The sequence below is a fragment of the Harpia harpyja genome, chromosome 2 (assembly GCF_026419915.1).
Source record: "Harpia harpyja isolate bHarHar1 chromosome 2, bHarHar1 primary haplotype, whole genome shotgun sequence".
Lineage (NCBI taxonomy): Eukaryota > Metazoa > Chordata > Aves > Accipitriformes > Accipitridae > Harpia > Harpia harpyja.
In genome coordinates, this window is record NC_068941.1 from 32,936,049 (window position 1) to 32,957,332 (window position 21,284).

The 21,284-nt window shown below is 43.6% G+C and overlaps 1 long non-coding RNA gene across 1 annotated transcript; it reads right to left on the reverse strand.

The window, feature by feature from the left end:
• Nucleotides 1–279: 279 nt before the first annotated feature.
• On the reverse strand, nucleotides 280–1,491 carry LOC128152460 (uncharacterized). The gene is made up of 2 exons (XR_008238662.1): nucleotides 1,265–1,491; nucleotides 280–642 (listed from the first exon to the last, which is right to left on the reverse strand). It is a non-coding gene; the product is annotated as an uncharacterized LOC128152460 (long non-coding RNA).
• Between the last annotated feature and the right edge of the window lie 19,793 nt (nucleotides 1,492–21,284).

Consider the following 21,284-nt stretch of genomic DNA (forward strand, 5'->3'; position numbering starts at 1 on the left):
TTTCTTTCCTATTTTTCTAATTGATTTACCTTACCCTTCGATGCTTTTATTATCAGTTTCTCATTCCTTCCTCCTTGGTTTCTTTTTCCCTTAAATACACATCCCAGTCTGCACTGCTGTTTGCTCTTCTTAAGTTGCAATGTAGCCTTGACTTTTATTTGCATTAAGAATACCTTTTTTCCAGTATTTGCACCCCTGAAATAAATGCCCATAATGGTTAAGGGTACCAGAATCTAGTTCAATGTAAGAAAATTCCAGCACTGTCAGGTTTTTTTCTACTTTTCTTTTTAATCTGGAATCAGCACATCTTCCAGCTTCTTCAGCTCCCTTGTAATTTGTTTAGAGTGATCACTTTTCCAAGAGCAATACTAGGTACAGGCACCTTACATTTTTTTTTTTAAGATCTCTCTTCTCCATCCTATGCCTAACATGGGGCTTTATGCATCAGGAGTAAAGAGTGTAAAGCAACCTTTTCCTCAGCCTGGTTTGAAGCACGTTTCTCTGTGAATCTTCTCTTCCCGTGTTCTTCATCTCATCACAATAAACAATCAACAGTTCCAGAGAATGCTGTAATTAAAATTTCCTCGAGGAATAGTGGTTGTTATGGATACTGTTAAGTATACTGAGAAGCGTCATGGGTTACTGCGAAAGAAGAAATAACCAATATGTAGTCTTTTGACCTTATTTTGACCCCGGCGGGGGGGGTGGGGGTAGGTGCAATACAGACACGCATTTTTATCCCGATAACGCATCCTGGCTGGAAGACCGAGCGCTGCTGCTTCAGCGTGCTCCTCCTGGGAAGCGTTTTCAAACAGCGTGAGAGCCAGGGGGTTGAGCGGGGAGTCGGGGTTTCACAGCCCCCCGAACAGGTTCCTGCAGGCGCCCTCCTTGGCGGGCCTTCCCGGGCCCTCTGCTCCGCGCTCCCCCCGAGGGCGGGCGGATGTCGCCGGGTCAGCCGGCTCCGCGCCCGCCGAGCCCGCGGCTGCCGGCGGCGGAGGGAGGGAGCGTGGGAGGGGGCTTTGTGACGCGCGCCTGGAGGGGCCCCGGGATAGGCTCTGCCGCCGCAGCCCCGTGCCGCCGCCGCCACGCCGGCACCCCCCGCGTCGCCCCCCCGCCGCCGCCGCCGCCGCCGCCGCCGCCGCCCCGGGCCCAGGGCGAGGCCCTCCCGCCGCTGGAGCCGAGCGGGGAATCCTCGGCCGGGGGCGGCGGGGCTGAACCGCGGGCCAAACGTGAGCCGCCGCGCTGCGGGAGAGGGACGGCTTACCGGGGTTCGTCGCGGTGTTCAGGAAACCTTCCCGCTTTCGGCCTCTCTGCGGTTTTCTGATCCGACACTCGCAGTGCCGTCTGGGCCGGGCGCCTTCGCCCGCCGGAATGGCAGCCTGGAGGGGAATTTGGCAAACACTCTTTGAAAGTCCAAGCAGCCTGTGTCACTTGGGTTTTCTCTGCTTGCTCCTGCCGACAGCCTCAGAGGGGTGTAGCAGATTGGATAGGACTTGCCTCCTCCTTTCCTCCTCCTTTCCTTTCCTTCTCCTTTCCTTTCCTTCTCCTTTCCTCCTGTCTGTCTTTGAAGCAGGACAGGTTTGCCCTTACTCCATTTGCCTAGCTATAGCTTCAACCACTATTGCCTGTACTAAAGTAAGGCTCCTGGCTCTGCAGGAACTCACAGCCGTAGATAATGTAAATTTACCTTATAGCATGTTTCTTTTTAAAAAAATCATTAAAAATTTGGCAGAAAATAACATATTATCTGCTCAGCCATTTAACTCTCCAGATTTTTTTTTTTATTGTTTAATCCAGCCCATCCACTTTGTTAATTTGGCTTGCTACCCTCTATTTTTACTCCTCCAAATTGAAACGTAAAGGATAGTGCAACAGCATTCTCTGCAGTGAATATACATTCGGAGAATTCAGGGAATCTCTTTGCAAAACAGATAATGGTTCACCCAAGATAACAGAAGCGAAGCCATACTCTCTACCCTATTGCAACATCAGTGGTGCTGGCATTGCCCCTATAAAGGGCAGCAGTCTGCCCAATATTTCTTCAAAATGCGTATCTACAGGTTGCAGGAAAGAGAGGAAATGACCCTGGGACATCCTGGGAAGCCCTGGAAAGACCTGCAAACAAAAGCAAGAAAAGTCTAGAATGAGCTAACGGAAAGATAAAGCTTGAAAAACAATTAAAATGGGGAAAGCACAGAATGGTCTCTCAAGCGCTGTGAAGGCCTCTTGTATTTGAATACCTCATTAAGCAGCTGCATGGGAATTGAGCACCTAAATACCTTAAAATCTGGCCCCAAATAACTAAGATTTTAAGCTGTCTGAAAAGGGAAGTGATCTTCTGTTTCAGGATATGAAAATATGGGATGAGCACTTACTTTCCACTCCAGGTATTTAAGATTTGTCTCATCAAACATAAGCCTAGGAAATAATAGTGAAGATTTAAATTCTGTATGGCTATGTACTGGTTTATTCGCAGAAATACAGAACGAGAAGGAATGCTAGAGGTCCTACCTTATGAATTAAATATCTTGTAAATGGAGGTTTATCCTGTGAAGTATTTGGCTCTGAGCATGTGTAGAGCTCTATGGGCCTATCCCCATGCTTGGTTAGGTGGGTATACGTGTGTCCCTTGCTAGATCAAGGTGCATCCTAGTTCAGCCTGGAAAAGCTCACTGGCTGGGGCAAAAGCATTCAAGCTGTACAGAAATACTCTTACCCAATGGAGATACTTCGAACTTCTGTTCCTTTAAACAGACAAACCCAACCCTTTTCATTCAGTTCTAGGCATGACAAATCTGGAGTTTTAGGAGAAAACTGCTTTTGGCTTATGATGCTGAACTAAATTAGGAAATGGAGGGGACAAAAAAAAAAGCATTCCAAAGGTACAATTTGGAGTTAATGCTAAAAAATTTCAGCGTATAGACAAAATTATAAGTAGCTAAGAATAGGAATTTAAAAACTACTTTGCCATCTCAGCCGTGCCATCGATGTTGCTACCGTGACACTACAGTAATTTATTGTTGCAGAACATTCCCTCCTAGAACTCTCTAAATATTTTAAGGAATTTCAATTACATATTGCAGGGGAACATCTTTAAAAGCGTTTGGGTTTGCTGCTTTAGGGACCTTAGAGAAATCCATATGCAGAAAAGCAAACAAAACGAGTGAGAAATGTACACTGTTTAATTAAATACCAGGTTTTGGCACATTCTTTTTCTTGCTAACCATGACTTATTAAGGAAAAAAGCCCTGCATAAAATCCTTCAAGTGTACAGATAGATTTTTTTTTTTTTTTCTTCTAAGCTTTGTTCCAATGGCTTGTATTGTCACTGAAAAAAAAAATAATCATAGACTTGGGTATATTTTTTGTTCTTTTCATATGTTAATAAGTTATGGACTGTTTTGGACCGCTTATGTGATCCATAATTTAAAGGCTCATTGTCCTGAGAAATGTTGAATTCATTATGAGAGAGAGAAGTCATAGATTCAGTATCTTCATCTCTGTCATCAATTGTTATGATAGATGTTCAATGACTGTGGGTGCAGGCAGGCAGGAGAGCAGCTTGGTCAAGAGTACTGCCACGCTCGGTGCCAGCCAGAACTTGCTGGATCTCAAGTTTCATATGGAAACACATGGGTTATTTTTGCTACGTGGGTGTATGCGACTAGGAGGTGTAGTTTCCAGGCTGTTGCAACAACAGAGTTGGTACTTTCAACACAAAACAAATCTGCTCTTTGCACTACATGTGAATCTTTAACGATTTCAAAGAGTGTGATTAAGAAGGGGAGCAAGGCTTGGATGCTTCAGTAGATTGTTAAGGGCCTTTTGTCACTCAGTTACGGGTGGCAGTCCTGTACCGCCTGTCTCTGCAGTGCAATGTAAGGTACTTCACAGCAAAGTAGTTCTATGTAAAGCATGCTTCAAAATTTCAGTCTGGGAGGCAGTAAATAGAGCTTCTGTTTTCTAACTGGCTTTAGTTTGGAGCCAAAATTTTCCTGATTTCTGTATGACTTTGGCTTCTAGATTACTGCGACGTTCTCCGCTTCACTTTGATGTTGGACTCTGCTTTTGTCTGCTTTGTGAAGCTGCATATGATACATGATACGTCTCAATCTTTAGAAATAAATGTTTGCTTCCTTTCAAAGTCCCCAGCCCACTGCTGGTAGATCAAAGTTAAAAGGAGTTGTGAGAGGAGGTAAGCCTGCTACGATGATGATAGGTAACGGAGGCCTTTTGGGGAGGAATGCAGGTATCCTGAGGCATCAGGAAAAACGTGCTCATTCCTTGTTGGTTTCTATCTTATCAGGAGCCAGCACTGCAAGGGAGGGAGGGAAGATCCTGGGTGTGATTCTGGGCCTTGCGGACTAGACTTGACCACGCAGCTCAGTGAAGTACTCCATCTCTGCTTGCACCAGTCTAGCTTCTCCCACTGGATACACCAAGGGATATGCGTTGCAGGAGCTGATGAATAGCTGTGCCTATCTCTTACATAGATGTGATCAGTATTAAAAATTTGTTCCAGGTTTTGCTCTCAGTGACACCAGTGTTCTCCTAAAATCCACAAGCAAAGAAAATGTAGCTGAGAGAAGAGCGTGGCTATTTATTTTTACGTTCTTTTGTATCTGTGGACTCAGTGGTGAGACCCAATGCTATTGGTGCCGTAACTCTGAGCATCTCTCAGCAGGCACTCAGCTCACCAGCTTGGACCGGGCTGTACAATACTAATTAATTCTAAAGAGGTCTAAGTGGATTCTGGGTATGATATTATTAGTACTGAGGTAACTGGGTGACACACCAGAAGAATTTGAAATTGGTAGCTCAGTTATGAGCGTAAGGGACTCTGGCTTATTCTTCCTTAAATACACTTTTCCTGTATTCCCTTGACTGCAACTAAACTGCAGAATATTTACCTGCCTGATTGTTGTTTGTAAATCTAGGCTCTTTCGTCCCCCCCCCTTCTAAATCTTCCTTAGATGCTGAGAGGAAAAAATAGCATACAAGAAAGTGGCTGTAAAGCATTTCTTTTCTGTTCTGCCTCTCTGCGTAGAGCTTTTTGTGGCACTCAGGGGTGCAGTAGGGCTTGAACAGTCCAGACAGTGTGCCAAGGCATATTCCTGTAGGACATCACTAGAGATCCCTGCTCGTAAACCCTGCCTGCAGAGCTGTAACCAGAGAGAGAAAGAGAGAGAGGGAAAGAGGTGAAGCAGGGAGGACACAGAGGTGTGATTAAGGGCTTCTAGAGAAGGCAGAGAGGGGAAACAGAGAGAGAAAATAGTGGATAGATTGGGGATATGGGAAACAACAGCATTCAAGGGCCAGGCTGAAGGCAAAGGGGCTGAAACAGAGAGTAAAGGAAAAAAGGTAATTGCAATCCTGGGGTGATACATTAAGATGAAAAGCTGGGCCAGTCACAACCAACTTGTGTGGAAAGTCCAAGAGCTGGCTGAGAATCAGCAGGCAGAGGCTGTGAGAAAAAGGGAGAGGTGGAAGAAAGAGGTTGGCTCTGAGAGCAAGAAAATGTGCTGTGCTTTGTGAGGGATTGAGAATCATTCAGCTGGGAATGTCTGTTTTGTTGTGGACAAAATGCTTGGAATGTGTAGGGAGAGATGGAAAGGGCCTTTTGCAAAGAGACAGTATGAAGAGCTTCACATAGTGATAATTTTTAACAAAGTAAAAAGGGCAGTGATTTCATTAAAAACTGCTGGATGCTTAGCACAGTTGAATCTCAGGCCACTTATCTGAGTATCTAAACGTGGATTTAAGGGCACTGCTTTACACATGTGAAAGAAAGAAGTGGATTGGGGGGCTTCATCTACCTTCTTTGCTAGTGTAAATATCTGGAAATCAGAAGTCTTACCTGGATGGCAGAAGGCACAGATTACTGCTATTATAGATTGTTACCAAATCAGGTTTTCATTCTTAAAACAGGAGAATCTGCGATAGTGGAAAGATAAGTCGGTGGAGCTCTTGTAAGCCTTGCTAGCACAGAATTTGCCTGGATTTTTTTAGTTATTAATCAGTTTCATCTTGGTTTCTAATGAGTGGTTTGAAAACCGTTGCCCACTTGTGAGAAGCATTTCTATACTGCTAATATTCTCATCTGTGTTATCTTGTTACTCTCGTCATTTATTTCTGCATTTGGCTAGTTTTCCTCAAGCATGTATAGTCCAAAATTGAACAAGAGTTCTATACCGCCTATGGTGTTAAATACCAGTTTTAATGCAGGATTTTATTGGTTTTGGCTGTGACTGAACAGAAACTAAAGAATCCAGGCAGCATTAAGAGGCTCTTGAAAATTTCAGCCAGTCCCCTCATTCTGACTTCCAACGTCGTGAGAAATTGGAAGTGGGAGAAGTGAATGGAACTGGTTATGGGAGTTCGAGGGCTGCTTTTCTTCCCTTTTTCAATTCATCGCAACTTTCATTGAATAAATTCTCAATAAGAACAAGAGAGTAAAAGAGTGACAACTGAATTTTCAGACTCAACCTAAAAAATTAAAGACAAAAGGAAACATAAAGGATTGAAAAGTATGACTGTAAACACCCAGAGGCACATTATATTGTCTTTTCTCAGATAGATTCAGCTTCTGATATTCATGTTCGTGAATAGCCCATTTCAGTGATATTACTGGGACAAGATCCTTATGGATATAGTTCCTGTTACTTCACTAACATCAGTTCAAGTCAACATCTCTACACAGATTTTAAATTGCTTGATGAATTTTGCGAGGTTCATGTTACACATGCAACAAGATGTGGCTGCTGTCACTGAATGGGCATTGATTGGAAGGTGGTGGTGAGTACTATCATGCTGGCTGTGTGGGGAGAATGCTGCAAAGTGCAGAGTAGTCCTTGACCAAGCAGCAAAGGACTCTGTGGGGTGCCCTGTGTGGGGAGGAGTGGATGGGAAGGTTGTGAGTGGAGAACACCACACAACAGAAGCTAAGGACTCCCAGGTCACTGGTACTCTAGAAAAGCACTGAATGCCCAAAAGCAGTTCAGCAAACACCTTTTTATGAAGTTGAAGGGAGCTCCCGAAAGGGCATATAAGCAACAGGCAAGTAGCTTTATTAACATGGCTTGTTCAGCAAGCTAGCATTGTTTAATAAGCTGAGTGAGGAAGTAAGAAACTGTTACCAAACCATTGCAGAAATGTGAGGAATATTGCAATTGGAAGGCATGAAACTCTGGAACTACAATATTAGTTTCCTAGGAGAGGCCAAAAGAGAGGGGGACACTTGAAACACTTATAACAGGTTTAAGACTTAGGACTCATGCAGGTAATTTGGAATCCTTCATTCAGAAAGAGATGGTAATGGGTATTGGAGACCCAAACTGTGAACAGGGATGTTAGAAAATCCTGAGTTAACCTTAAAAAGCAGTAAGGGTGCAGGAGGCCACAGTGCAGAGGCAGACCAGACTGCAGGTGCTGGAAGGAGAACGGAGGCAACAATCCCCTGAATCAGGGCCGCAACCCATCACAAGCCCATAGGAGCGCAGGAGGCAGCGCAAAACGGATGACTCCAAGGGGAAATCTGCCAAATGTACCTAGAGCTCTCTTTAAATGCTGCCCCGGCGCACCGTGCTATCTGCATGTGATGGCTTTCAGCAGGCTGCATGAAATGATTTGGTAGCCTTAGCTGAGTCCCACCACAGAAATGCCAAGCTTCTTAAGCTGCTTAACAGGCTTGGCGAAGAGGATAATGATTAACCGTTTATTAAAGTCGGCCCCTCCAGGTCAGGATGAGGGATATTGGTAGTGAGAAAGCTCACGCTGCTCTTGCCTTCCCAGTGCCTTTTATGCAGATAGGGGACTTCAGCCTTCGGGGATATAGTCACTGGTATTAAATTTACTTAAAAGTGTGAAGTGGCTTCATTTCTGTTCTGAATACCACTGTGGACCATTGTAAACTTCCCCCGTACAGTTTGAATCTCCTTAAAGGCAGACATGCACTGGTTTCCAAGAATAACTCTACAGAGAGCATGCAGTGTACATGTCAACTTAATTAAATGAATTTGTTTAAAATACGATCGATGGTGTGTGAAATTATATAATTATTCCATAAATACACTTTGTTAATTAATTAATATTTTAATTAAAGGGTAATTGGAAACTTTGCGTTACTACCTTTTTTGAAGGACATAAATGTGTCTTTACCTCATACTCACTGATTAGACCAGGGGAAAAAAAAAAGGTATTAAACTAGGAGCCCAGGAGATTTTTTTTTTTTTTTAAAAAAAAGCACAGATGACAGCTATGTCCCAGTTTGCCATAGGAAGGAATTTGGCTGCCCTTTAAAATCTTCCTTCTCAATCAGCCCTCAGTTTTTCTAATATCCTTCGTGTCTCTTATTCTGGGAGAGTGATTGTCTCTCTGGGAAGCTTGCCTTGAAATGTCTCCTTGGAAAACGAACTTGGAACAAAGTGCTGTGGACTAGTTGTTGGTTGAGAGACCTGGTATTAGCAGTTTGTCAGAGCTAGACATAAATCCCTCTTTTCCCCTCATAATCATTTTCCTCCAGTATCTTTCAGTTTACCTGTTTATTTTGAAGACTATTCATATTAACAAACCAAAACTCCCTATTACTCACTGCCAGAATGGCACTCCAATCCCCAGACCACTTTTTGTAACTGCTGGTGTGGAATAAATGAAAAGAAATGACTGGAAAGCGAGAAGAGAGAGAAATGTCTGTGGCCCTTATCTCGCCCCTGGAAATTCATATATAATTCACACTGAAACCAATAGGATAGGAAGGGCAAATTTGAGGCCTGTCTGTGAAAAATTATCAAGAGCTCCCAAATTAAGGCCCTGATTTTGCAAACTTGAACAGTTAAATGTGAATGTCCCCCGTGAAGGCAGTGGACAGGGTGCTGCTTGCAGGTCTAAAGTGAGGTCATGCTTTTATTTGCAGCTTTGGGACATAGACAAATATGAACCAGGAAATTCTGGACAGTAGGTAGTTATTCTGCATGTTTTGATCTTCTGCTTATATGGCAAAATTAAACTGATAACTTTCTGCAGCTGTTAACTACTCTGCAACTGCTTGCTACTCCTGAATGCATTCAGGGCTAGTAAGCATTGTTTGATTGTGACTGATCTAAAATGTCAGTGCTTTTGGATTTCTATCCTGTCCTGCAATACCCCAGTGTAGACCTAGAAGGTCCTAAGAGAAATCATAGTTCATCGCAGTGACAGCACTTTAGTGTGTGACATAAGAGGATTATATGAGGCTAGCACAGAAAGAACGAGGAGCACAGTAACTAGCATAGGGACAAGTAAAAACTAAGTCAGTCAGGAGTAGATTACAGCACATCTAAGACAGGCAAAGGACCCAGTGTGCATATATTTGCACAGAAAAAGTTACACAACTTCAGTGATTTACAGAAAACAGTTTGTCAAGAAACATTTTTAAAACAAAATCTAATTTGAGATTTAAAATATTTTTTAATTCCTAATTGCAAAATTGAGCTCACTGTATTGTATCCTCATAGAAAGCCACTCTTATTTGTCTTTAAATTCAACAGTGAATCACCAGCCATGCCTGACTTATTCATGCGTGAGATGTCAGGTGCATGAGAGCTTACATCACACGCCATGCCGATGCATAAAATTTTTAAACCTGCCCTTGACAACTGAACAATTCAGCAACCTGGACGCAAGCTGCAAGGATCAAAAAGTAGGACAAAAATTACAACTGTTTATACAGCTTTGCACAATGCCATGGCAATGCTTTTTGCAAGAAGAAATATTTACTGAGAGTAAACACAGTTTAGAATGAGATTTAATGTCTGTGTCTTCTCTGTGGGGATCCACACACAGAATGCTGGATTTAATGCTTCTTGAAGAGCCTGAGCTTTTACCTTGGTGAGTCCTCTGTTTTTCGAAGGTACAGAGACAACTGGGGTAAGAGAAAGTGTCCATGACATGAAGAAAAACTTGAATAGGCAAAAGGGAAATTTAATGTAAGTGCTCCTTCTGGTTTTTTTGCTGTACTGCAGATCGTTTGACAAGGATGATACCAATTAGTGCCAACGATAGCATAGTTTATGATACTGACATCTGTCCAACAGAAACTGGCCCAAAACCATCAAACTTATTTTGCAGATGTCACTGAATAATCATTAGGTGGTGATAACTTTCAGTTGCCCCGTGGGGAAAGGTTCCAGCATATTAAATGGACAGAAAGTTTCTGAATTTCCAAAATATTGCAGTGAGAATTTTCACTTGAGACAGCAAGCTGAGGGTTTGCAATCCATCTCTTTCACTTCCTTGCGAAGCATAAGAGCAGAAGTAATGGCCTTTTCAGCAAGACTGGAGAAAGTCTGAAATATTTGTGGGGATCTGTGTTCTGACTGAATTTACAGGTCCAAATTTATCTTGGGGCTAACTCCAGTAGCATCTCTGAAGTCATGCCTGTTTATCTCCAGTCTGAATTTGCACCAACAGAGAACCGATCATTCTGGCAGGGATATTTTATTACATTCAGGAACCATCTAAATGTTGAGGTGATTTTAGTCGATATCTGTTTCACATCTTTGTATATCATCTGCAAACATTCAGGCTTGCAAAACTGAAATTACTGAACCTCCATCTATAGGAAGTCACCTAAATAAATGGCTTGATTTTTCTTCTCCCAGGAGTGCTGTAAGCAGACAGAGCTCAGCAAAAGCTGTAGCCACATAGCAGCTCTGATCATTGAGCTTCCCGTTTAAGTGAATAAAAATGAAGTTAGGTGACACTGGACAGTCATGTGGATTGCATTTAGAGCGCCGAGTATGTCCTCCGTTATACTGGGGACAATATAACTTTATATATCCTTTTTGTTTGTTTAACTCTAGGATTATCTCCCTAAGAAAGAAACTCTCCCACCATTTCCAGATTTGGCCTTAAATTTGGAAGGGACAAGTCTACACAATACTCATATCAGACCCAAACTAAGAGATGAGTCTGAATAAATCTAAGCTGCTATGATGTGTACTTCTAGATTCCTCAGCCTCTTCCTGACAATGACAAAGGGATTGGGATTCCTTTCTGTGTAAATCCAGGAGGAGGACAGCCAAAGCGTGCAGGGAAAATCTCATCCCTTCTCACACCCTAGTGTAGAATTTACACCTTCTTACACATCAGCTCTGAAATTAATCCTCTTGGTCTAAGTGAATCTGAAGGAGTCTAACGTGGAATAATTTACATGATGAGAGGCTGAAAGAGATGTGTAGCAAGAAAGACAGCAATCGGAAGGATGAAAGAAGACAGAAATTAAAGTGGTAGCTTACTTACACAGGCTAGCTTGCTTTAGGTGGAATACTGCAGATTCACTTAGATTTGTGTGTGAATTTGGTCCTTACTGTCTGAGGGAGAAAGCAAGACCTTATTGTCATTTCCTGTTGCTGGATGAGAGAGATGTAACAGTATCAAACATTTTTTAATTCCTGTATACCTGATTTTAGAAGGAATTATGAAATGGATATGATTCTTGTTTTATTTTCGAGGTGTATGCTGGGAAAACAATGCACTCACGTAGATATGAACAGAAATCATTGCAGCTTGTTAAAACAAATTAGGAAATGTGCTTTCAAATCTTAATATAATTTCTAGAGGAAGGAGCCTCTTGACTTGAATGGTAAAGGTCTGAAAATGGTCAGAGAGAGTCATAGAGCTAAGTGGGGATCCCAGTTACAGATTAGCAATAATGCAAATGTTGCTGCAGAGGGACCACTCAGCTTCTGCAGCTCAGGAGCTGAGGCTGTGGCTGGAGCGCAGGCATAAAAAACCTCCCTTTCATTATTGTTTTTAATTATCTGCACAACGACAGAACTGGAATATCTGCTGCACACTGAGGGCCTTTGTGCGAGCCCATCAGCAGAGGCTATGCAGGCCACAGCCCATATTTTTTGCCTTCTGGAGGTCTCAGCTGAATTTCGCTTTCACGCAGATGCCTTTCTCTCCTATTTACTCCTTATCTTCACTGGCTATTTCCCCCGCTCCCCTGAACATAAGCAACAGATGCAGCCTTATGTGATGAGACGAGGGTTCAGCTATACAGCTGCGATCCTGAAGTTCTCACATGCAACCGTAAGACTCTTGTGTTCCTGTGAGGAAGTGAGGGTGCTTTGTGCAAGGCTGGCCTTGGAGCACAGACCTCTTGGAGATGAGCAGTGAGTGTCTAGCCACCTCCCTCTTTCATAAGGGAGCTTGCAGGCGTGGACAGAAGAGCAGGAAGCTGACTAGCTCTTCGTTAAACATGGGAATGAGGCATTAGTCCATGCTCTGGTCTTCTCATATGTTAGAGTGACATTTGGTGTGCCCTCGTTCTTGTAGCTCATCCCTGTGTTTTTCCCATATACTTAGCAGGCACAGTATACCTTCATGGGGAGGATAAAGCAACCAGGAAAACTAAGAGGAAGAGGCAAGAGTTGGCAAAGGGAGGTTCACTTTCTCGCAGACAGTCACTGAAACTAATCCCCTCTGAGAAAATCTTGCCAAGTTATATTGTAAGTTGTGCTTCCAGCTAGAGGCTGTGTAGTTTAAGACCATGTAAAAATTTAAAATACTGCTGGTGTGCCTTTGACTTGGACCTACTTGATCATGTGGTGGAGATGCTGTTGCCTATTGCACTGGGAGAATAAAAGGGACTGACTGGGCAGTCTGTATGTCCTGGGGCAGGAGGGCCCAGGCCAGGACATGTGGATAGGTGAGCACAGGCAAAATGAATACCCACTGAGGACAGGCAAGGAGTTATAACTGGAACCAGACAGAAACAGGGAAGTGCAAGGAAACCTGGCCCAGGTTTTTGGCCCCTTGGCAGTTCTGAGCTGCTCTAAGAGGATAGGAAAGAGGCAGAAACAAGGCAGCTGAGCCCCTTTCCAGAATGAGCACCTTCTTGCCTATTGCAGAGCCTTTTCCCCCAACTCAGTCTCATTCTGAGGAGTCTGAGGAATGATTAATAGCAAAGGATACAGGCAACTTCTGACCGATGCTGCCAAGGTATCAGGGCTTGTGATAATGCAGATACTCCTTGTTCACCTTACCTGTGTTCCTGATGGCTCTTTGCCAGAGATTCATGTGGCAGCAAATTTCTACCTCTTCTAGACGCATGAAGGATGACTTGTATATACGAGGGCATAAGGTACCCTTTCGTCAACAGAGAAGCAGGCAGATGAAAGCAAGAGTACAGCCTAGAGCAAGCTGTGTGGTGGGGATGGGGCGAAGTAGCAAAGTTGGTGTCCTGGTTTCAGCTGGGATAGAGTTAACTGTCTTCCTAGTAGCTGGTACAGTGCTATGTTTTGAGTTCAGAGCGAAGAATGTTGATAACACTGATGTTTTCAGTTGTTGCTCAGTAGTGTTTAGACTAATGTCAAGGATTTTTCAGCTTCTCATGCCCAGCCAGTAAGAAAGCTGGAGGGGCACAAGAAGTTGGCACAGGACACAGCCAGGGCACCTGACCCAAACTGGCCAACGGTGTATTCCATACCATGTGACGTCCCATCCAGTACAGAAACGGGGAGGTGGGGGGCAGGGATTCGCCGCTCGGGGGACTGGCTGGGTGTCGGTCGGCGGGTGGTGAGCAATTGCACTGCGTATCATTTGTACATTCCAATCCTTTCATTATTGCTGTTGTCATTTTATTAGTGTTATCATTATCATTATTAGTTTCTTCTTTTCTGTTCTATTAAACCGTTCTTATCTCAACCCACGGGTTTTGCTTCTTCTCCCGATTTTCTCCCCCATCCCACTGGGTGGGGGGGAGTGAGTGAGCGGCTGCGTGGTGTTTAGTTGCTGGCTGGGGTTAAACCACGACAGTTGGCTAAAGCTGGTCTGGGGAATGAGAACTGACTGTACAAATGCATCAGCAGGAGGACCGACAGTATGAAGAGCATGTCCATTAATATGTGAGGAGGAGGAGGAAAGGAGTGATGAGTAAAGTTGTAACAACACTAAACTCGTTTTAAAATAAGGGACAATTGGAAAGTAATACAGATCTTGGGAAGATAGCTCTTAGAAAGCAGAGAGGGGATAGTGGGAATAAATGCAAATCAGCTGGCCTACATCGTGCATATCCACATGAAGGCAATAAAGTGACAAACTTAGTGAATCACTAATCGCTGTTTCTCAGAAGTCACTGAGAGCTGCAGCAGCTCTGGAGAGCAGCGGGGAGCGGGGGGGAGAAGTGAAGGTGAAATTCCACCCTGAGCCTGGTGGGGCCGAGCAATTAAAGCCCAGTCAATCCAGCAGCAGTCCTCCGGGAAATAACGCAGCAAGCAAACGGAGGAAAGAAAAATCTTTAAGGAAAGAGGAAATGATGAATGGTGGGGGGCAGCCCTGCACAGCTCTCCTCAAGGTGATAGGAGCAGTGCAAAGTGAATTCCTGAAAGTTAAGATTTGAACTGTGATTCGGGGCTCCATGTTATTCTCCAGGCAATTCAGAAGGGCAGTGTAGGGGGAAGCTTTGCATGGATATATCTGCAAGGCACTCCTAGTTTTTGTGGTGAGGAGTCCTGCGGGGGGGGGGCAAATTCTACTTTGGGAGTTAATAAGATGTTTAAACATTAATTGTAATAAATATTATGGTAATACATACTGTATAAAACCATACCAGTAGCACTGTGCCATTTAGGATCTAAATGAATACAGAAAAATGGGAACAGAGAATTCAGGGGACAAAATAAGTGGTAAGGGTTTGAAATGTATTTTAATTTCCTACTGTAGCTAGCCATTTTTCAAATGTTTTTCCTGATGTTATTTCATATCAAAACATCTGCTTTACACAGCAAGGTCTAGGTTTTCAATTAAAGTTTTCCTCTAAGTAAACCAAGGGTCTGCCCTGAACCCCAGAAACCTTCCCAGCTTAAACACTGCCAAAATCTGGGATGTCTCTGCAGAGCGTTTAAGCTTTGTCAGGGCTTTGCCAAAATCCTTTTACTGAAATAGTGAATTCTGATTATCTATGACTGAGGATACATTTGTTGTTAGATCTGGACCATGGTAAGAATTGGATATGGCTGAAAATAGGTGTCCTTTTTGGTCAGGTTTGATTTTAAGCTGGATCAGGTTTTGGATCAGCATTTGGGTTTATTTGTGCCATTGCATGACTGCTGCTCCCAGTAAGAGGGGACAAGTCGGAACAAAGACCTTGGAGGGGGCAGGGTGCTGTTCCTGGGTGGCAGCAGTGAGGACCCCCATCAGCGTAAGGTGATGGTGTAGTTATGATTCCAGTTACCGTTGTGTGTAAGTGCTATCAGGATTCATCATTTTGATGAGTCAGGCCAGACAACAATTTGAGTTTGCTTGTCTTTCACTTTTTGCTCTTGCAGGATGTTAGCTTTTTTTTTTTTTTCCTGGGGGGTGAGGACAGGTAGAGAAAAGGGAAGGGGAGCTGGGATTTTTCAGGTTTTTTTATTTTTTTGTCCATTAATGTGGCTCTGAATGGCTGCAATTCAAATGCAACAAAACCTGAGTGATACAGCAAATATAACAAAGGAAGAAATACCGAGAAAGCTGGATAGCTGGAAAATAAGAGTGGGAAAAGTAATAAAAATGAGAATCAGATTGGAAAAAGAATACAAAATACTTGACGTGAGTACAGAGGGCTTGGGAAGAGAGGAAAGGCACAGAGAGCTCAGAGATTTCTAGCAGGTGTTGAGCCTGATGCACGCATCCTTTGCACAACAGCGAGTGGCTAAGCAGGGAGAATACAAAGAAGCATGACTGACATAAGCACAGTCACCATGCCAATGAGCACAAGTGCCTGTATATATTAATAGGCCAGAGGGAAGATGTGAATGCAACGGGAACGCTAGCTACTGGAGGTGAGCTTTACCATCAGCAATATGTGGACATAGGGTGAGAATTTGACATCTGATTGCATTGCTCGCTCTCTCTGGGGGAAAAGGGGTGTTCAGGCATTTTGGAAATGTGCTCCCCAAAGACAGTCCAGGTACTCTGAGACTGGAGCAGGGGATGGTGGTGGTGGGACTAGGAGACATGCAGCTGACATTGCAAAAATACCCGGTGGTCCTGAGCTTGTGCAGCAGCTGTGGACAGATGTTAGAGCATATCATCAGGGTGGCCTTTATTGACTGGGGATAGAGAGCAGCCCGCAGCCGGAAACCTCCAAAAGCTCCGGCTGCTCTCCAGGGCACCGCAGCAGGGAGCTGCCTCCTGCCTCTGCTAAACAAACCTGGGCTGCTGTGGCTCCTGGAGGGGCTGAGCCCAGCCAGCCGTTCTCAGCTCATATGACATGGCTCAGACTTCCAGGATTTAAACTCCCTGCTTTGTGCTTTACCATATTTCTAAAACTTAGGGACAGATGGGAATGCACTCCCTTTTTCCTGTCCTTCATCTGAATGCCTGGGTACCTTTCCCCATTTCTCTTGCAGTGTAGCTGTTCTCTTTCTGTGGATTGTCCTGGCCTCGCCACCCTTGCAGTGGTGTGTTAATCACTGAGCACAGTAAACATGCAAATGGCCTGGGATGTTTTAGCACAGGGGACAGCTATTCTCCTTGCTGATTGACAGCCGGGCCTCCACTGGCACATTGGTTTTCATAGTATGAGGGTGAATGGGTATGTAGATAAACAGTTGAGCTTCCCTAAACGTTTCAGAAGCTATTGTGCGTCTCTGTGCATGTATCCACACATGGACTTCTGCTGCACTCCACGTGGGCGACTGCTTTGCTCACTGAATGCATATGGTTTCTGCTTTAACCATAGTTCTTCATTTATTGCTGTGGCTTTTCATCCTTTCCCTCTGGTGTTAAAGCCGCCTTCTGCAGAATTTGCTCTCACTCAGTAAGTGGACCCCTAGTTTTGTGCTCTGTGCTTTGCAGAATATCGGCATTGATTGCTGAATTGAGATTGCAGTTGAAGCGTCTCACCTAATTTTATCTTTTTATTCAGTCCTTATACCTGCCTATGGCTGCTCCTGGTTGAGAAACATCTGCCTCCTAATTTCCCCCCCCGCCCCCTAAGTCAGGCTTCCATCCCTTTTATTCCCTTGCAAAAGGCTCTCTGCTGTATTTGCACACACATTATGTAGCACCTGGTGGCTGGAACAAATCTGACAGGTGCAAATGTGAAAATTAAATAGTTTCTGAGATATTTAGGGGCAAACCCAGTAACTTTGTCCTCTTTTAATATTTGTGTTTCTTTGGGGGAATTCCTGGCTTTGGTTACAGACACCTGAAGAAGTCCTTGGCTGAATTCTTAGTCATTCATTTTTTAGCAGGTTTCTGCAGGTCTTTGTGATTCCTATCTTCGTTCTCTTTTCCTCGTAGAGATGGATAAGGAAAACTTGCAGGAATTTGGTTTCTAAAACACACTGCCAAAAAAATGGTGGGGTATACGCTAGCATAATAGCAAGTAGCGAAGAGGGAATTTAGTAGGCTGGAGGAGTTTTCTAAAGCCCTACTCAACATTTCATTTTATGATTCTTAATGACAAATGGTGATTGTGAATATTCATGAATTTTTCCCTGGGTTAATGTCATAACCTTTGCAGTAAAAAGGCTGTTTTCACCGGTAATAACTACCTTTCAATTTATTTATGCTTGGTTTTTTTACAGATATAGACCCCAAATTAACATTCAAAGTGCAAGAAAGTAATTTTGCATGTTTGTTTGCTGGGGGGATGGGAAAATACATTTTAAAAGTCATATCATGTTGTGTCTTTATTGAGACAATGTGTCTCTACTTTCAAACTCTTGGAGTTTTATCTCAATGTTTTTAGAGTGCTAGAAAAGGTGTCTCAATTCAGCTTTATTGAAGACACAACTCAGCAAGTAGTATGAAGAATTTGTCTTTTTGAGCATGAAGAATTTGCCTGTCTTTGTTTTTCCCGGTTATTCTAAGCATTAATTTAGTATTTTATCAGTAATTACCTTATAACCTTTCCCCTGGTCAGTATTCCCTTTTCTCCTCCCTTTTTCCTGCCTATCATTATATTTGGTGCCTTGCAGTCTTTATGTCTGATTTTGCCGCACTGAACTGGATGTGCCCTTTATCTGTCCATAAGCCTAATTTATTCAAATCATTTTAAATTTGCTTGCTCTGTGCACCATTTTACACTTATGTGCTATCAGCAAAAAATTCCACTTTAAAAATTATATCCCCTGCAGGCCATTTATATAAAAGTTGAACAAAAGTGGGTATGGTGCTGAAATTTGGGAGTACCGCCTTGTTCCTGTCCCTCTAGTCACCCTGAACCGTGCCGTTTTGCTGACACCTTGCTTCTTGTCCCACAGATAATTTTGAAGCCATTTGCTATTGCGCTTTTTCTATACGGTGCTTTACTGATTCTACAGATCAATCTCTTTGTGGGGTGCGACACCAAATGAATCTCTCCCGTCTGGATAAATTATGCCCGGCACTTCACTTTTGCCTCTCTGTTAAGGAAAGTACTTAAAGAACTTAAAGCACATTTGACAGACGTGACGTGAATCCAGCTGCCTTTCCTTCCCTGGGCTGGCTGTTTCTACATGTTGCATAACCCCGTCCCATATTAATGTTTCCAATATCCGTTCTGTGGCTGCAGTTGGGATTACTGGTGAGTGGATTCCTAAATCCTCCCTTGATTTAAAAAAGAAAAAAAAAAGTGGGGTTTTTTTGGTCTGTTTTTTTTTAATATTATTATTTTTAAAAAGTAAAGCGGGAGTAGCTACCTTCTAGGCATATCCAGATATACCTTCCTCAGGAAGCTATCAAGCAGTATTACTAAAGGTTTGCCAATTTCCCTTGCTATTTCCTTCCAACTTCAGAGATGCAGTTAATCTAAGTCTTGGGTCCTGTCAACTTTTAATAGTTCTAATTAACTAACTACCTGTCCAGATTGGATCATAAAGCCTTTTAACATTTAATTTTTTCCCCCTCAAGAAAATGGATCTTTGTTTCCGGGATGTGACCTTCAGCTTCTTCTGTAAATACTCAGGCAAAGGATATTAATTCAGGCTCAGCGCAGCGTCAGTCTCATCTGTCACTGACTTCTCACTCATTCCCTTTCATGGCCCCACTGATTCCTTCCCCGGTCCTCTGCTTTTCATATATCAGATGAAAGATCTCCATTGAATTTCTTCACATCCTTGCCATTTTTAAAAAAGCATTTGCTACTCCAGCGTTTCCTGCCAGTGTTTATAATTGCTCCATTTCGAATGCAATGTCATCGGCAGACCTGCTAAGTAATATAATAATAATGCAATAGAGGAAACTGAAACTGTGGTAGGGGCCCAAGCGGTGAACTTGTCTGGATCTGGATCTATTGAAGTGGAGGTGGCTCTAGTTTTACAGCGTGTGGCGTGAGACAAGAATCTGGCCTTGTACATGAAATAGCTCATAAATTACCCGAGGCTTTTTAGCATGGCATAGCGGCAATGCTGCCTGGTGTCAAGAGCTCTAAACAACGTTTTGTAGGGCGTTCACAAGGAAACCTGAAACTTGCCAGAACACCTTTTGGAGGAAAGCTTATATTTCCTCAGGAAAAAAAATAATCTGACCTGGTTCGGAAATGAATCCCTTTTTCTTCCTAGAAGGTTATTACTGCTGTGTGTCTATGCTAGATTTTTTGCGGCACTTCCGTATGTTTTTGTGTTTGATTATATGGCTGTGTTTGATTTACTGCATCATGCTCCATCCCACCGTCGTTACGATTTCAAGTCCCATCTGATAAACTTTTTCCTTCTACGCATGAAGATGTTACACTTCGGAGACCTGCCGTGAGGCCCTGCGTGTACAGGGAGGGCATGGAGGGAGTTGCCTTTGGAGGGATGTTCCTGGTGTGCAGGCGAGGTGTCTCCAGACAGCTCTGTGACCCGGAAAGCACCTTCGAGAGGCAGCTAAAACATAAACAGGCCCCCAAGCCTGCAGGCGTTGCTCGCTTGCTTTTGCAGATCATTAAGCAGATCAAGAGAGGGCAGAGGTGACGTAGAACTACCATAGTTTATCTCTGAGGTCTCCGTAGCCTGCTTGAAAGATGGTCTCTACGCAGGTTTGCCAGCTGGCCGCAGAACGCTTTGCGCTGGGGCAGAGCTGTGTAGATGTGGGTGAGAGGTTTTGCAGGCCCAGCTATTGCTCCAGCGGGGATATGTAGGCATGGCAGTTCGTATCTGCCCTCCGTTTTGGAGGGTACATACAGCTTGTAGCTGGAGTAGAGAATGTTGCTGCAGAAGCTGTTTTAGGTTAGCAGTCACTGCTCCTTCTACCTTTTTTTTTTTTTTTGTACTTTAATGTCCTAAATCATATTCTCTGTGTTGCTTAATACCACATCTGGCATTCTTCCCTTCCTTGCCAGTTTATGTACACATTAAATTAGAAAGCAGTCCTGTACCAGATCAAGCTTTGCTTCCTCCGCTTAATGTAATCCACTCTGAGGTCTAGATAATTAAACTTTCCCACTATCGCTGCCATGGTCTTTTACATGTTTTGTTTCATATATGCTGTACTTCATATCTCCTTCCTGGCCAAGCTGCACACAACACATTCCTTTTAGTACATCTGCAGTGTAGATATAATCCATATCACTCTGCTACAACCTAGTTTATTCCAGGCTTCATTTTTCAAGATGGGCCAGATTCTCTTTTGGAAACATGACTAAGACGCTACAGCTGTGTTCCTGCCTGCTTCTTTTAAGCAACCATTTAGATATGGGGCTTAACCTAGGGGAGAGCCTGGGTTGGATTTGGTAAAGATCAAGACAGTATGCAGAGAGTGGCTGATGGAGCTTGTCCTCTTACCCTCCTTTTCTTCCACTTCCCAACTTCACTTCTGATCCCAAAAGAGCCTGCAGTTAGGATGTTTTAAAACGAGAGGCCTCAGTTTGAGCTCAACCTTAGACTCAGACTGAAAGCCAGCGCTTTTTTTTAAGTAAGCATTTGATTGTCAGGTAAAAGGCTCTGAAGTAAACCAGTACTCCCTCGTTTGGCACGGGCTACCAAACCACAGTGGCGAGGCAAGCCAGTGAGGCTTGAGCAGAACCCTTCTGCAGCCATGCTCCTTAGTGCAGCTCTGCCTAGGACACCCCGTGCCACGCACCTGAGCAACATCAGCAGCAAAGCAGAATGGAATAGATGGACAGAGTCATCCATGCTCTTGCAAAACAGCTGTATCTTTTAAATAGCATCCATAAAGAAAATTTTGAAAACTGCGGAGTCAGGCTCTAGACATTCACCTGTGTAGAGCTGTCCTTTCGTCTGTTTTAAGTCCTGCTAGATGGTAGTCTCATAGTATGTCCTAAAGACGTTTAGCACAATTTGTTAGGATGGGCACGCTCTATTAGAGGGCTCTAGAAGTGAAGAAGGAAG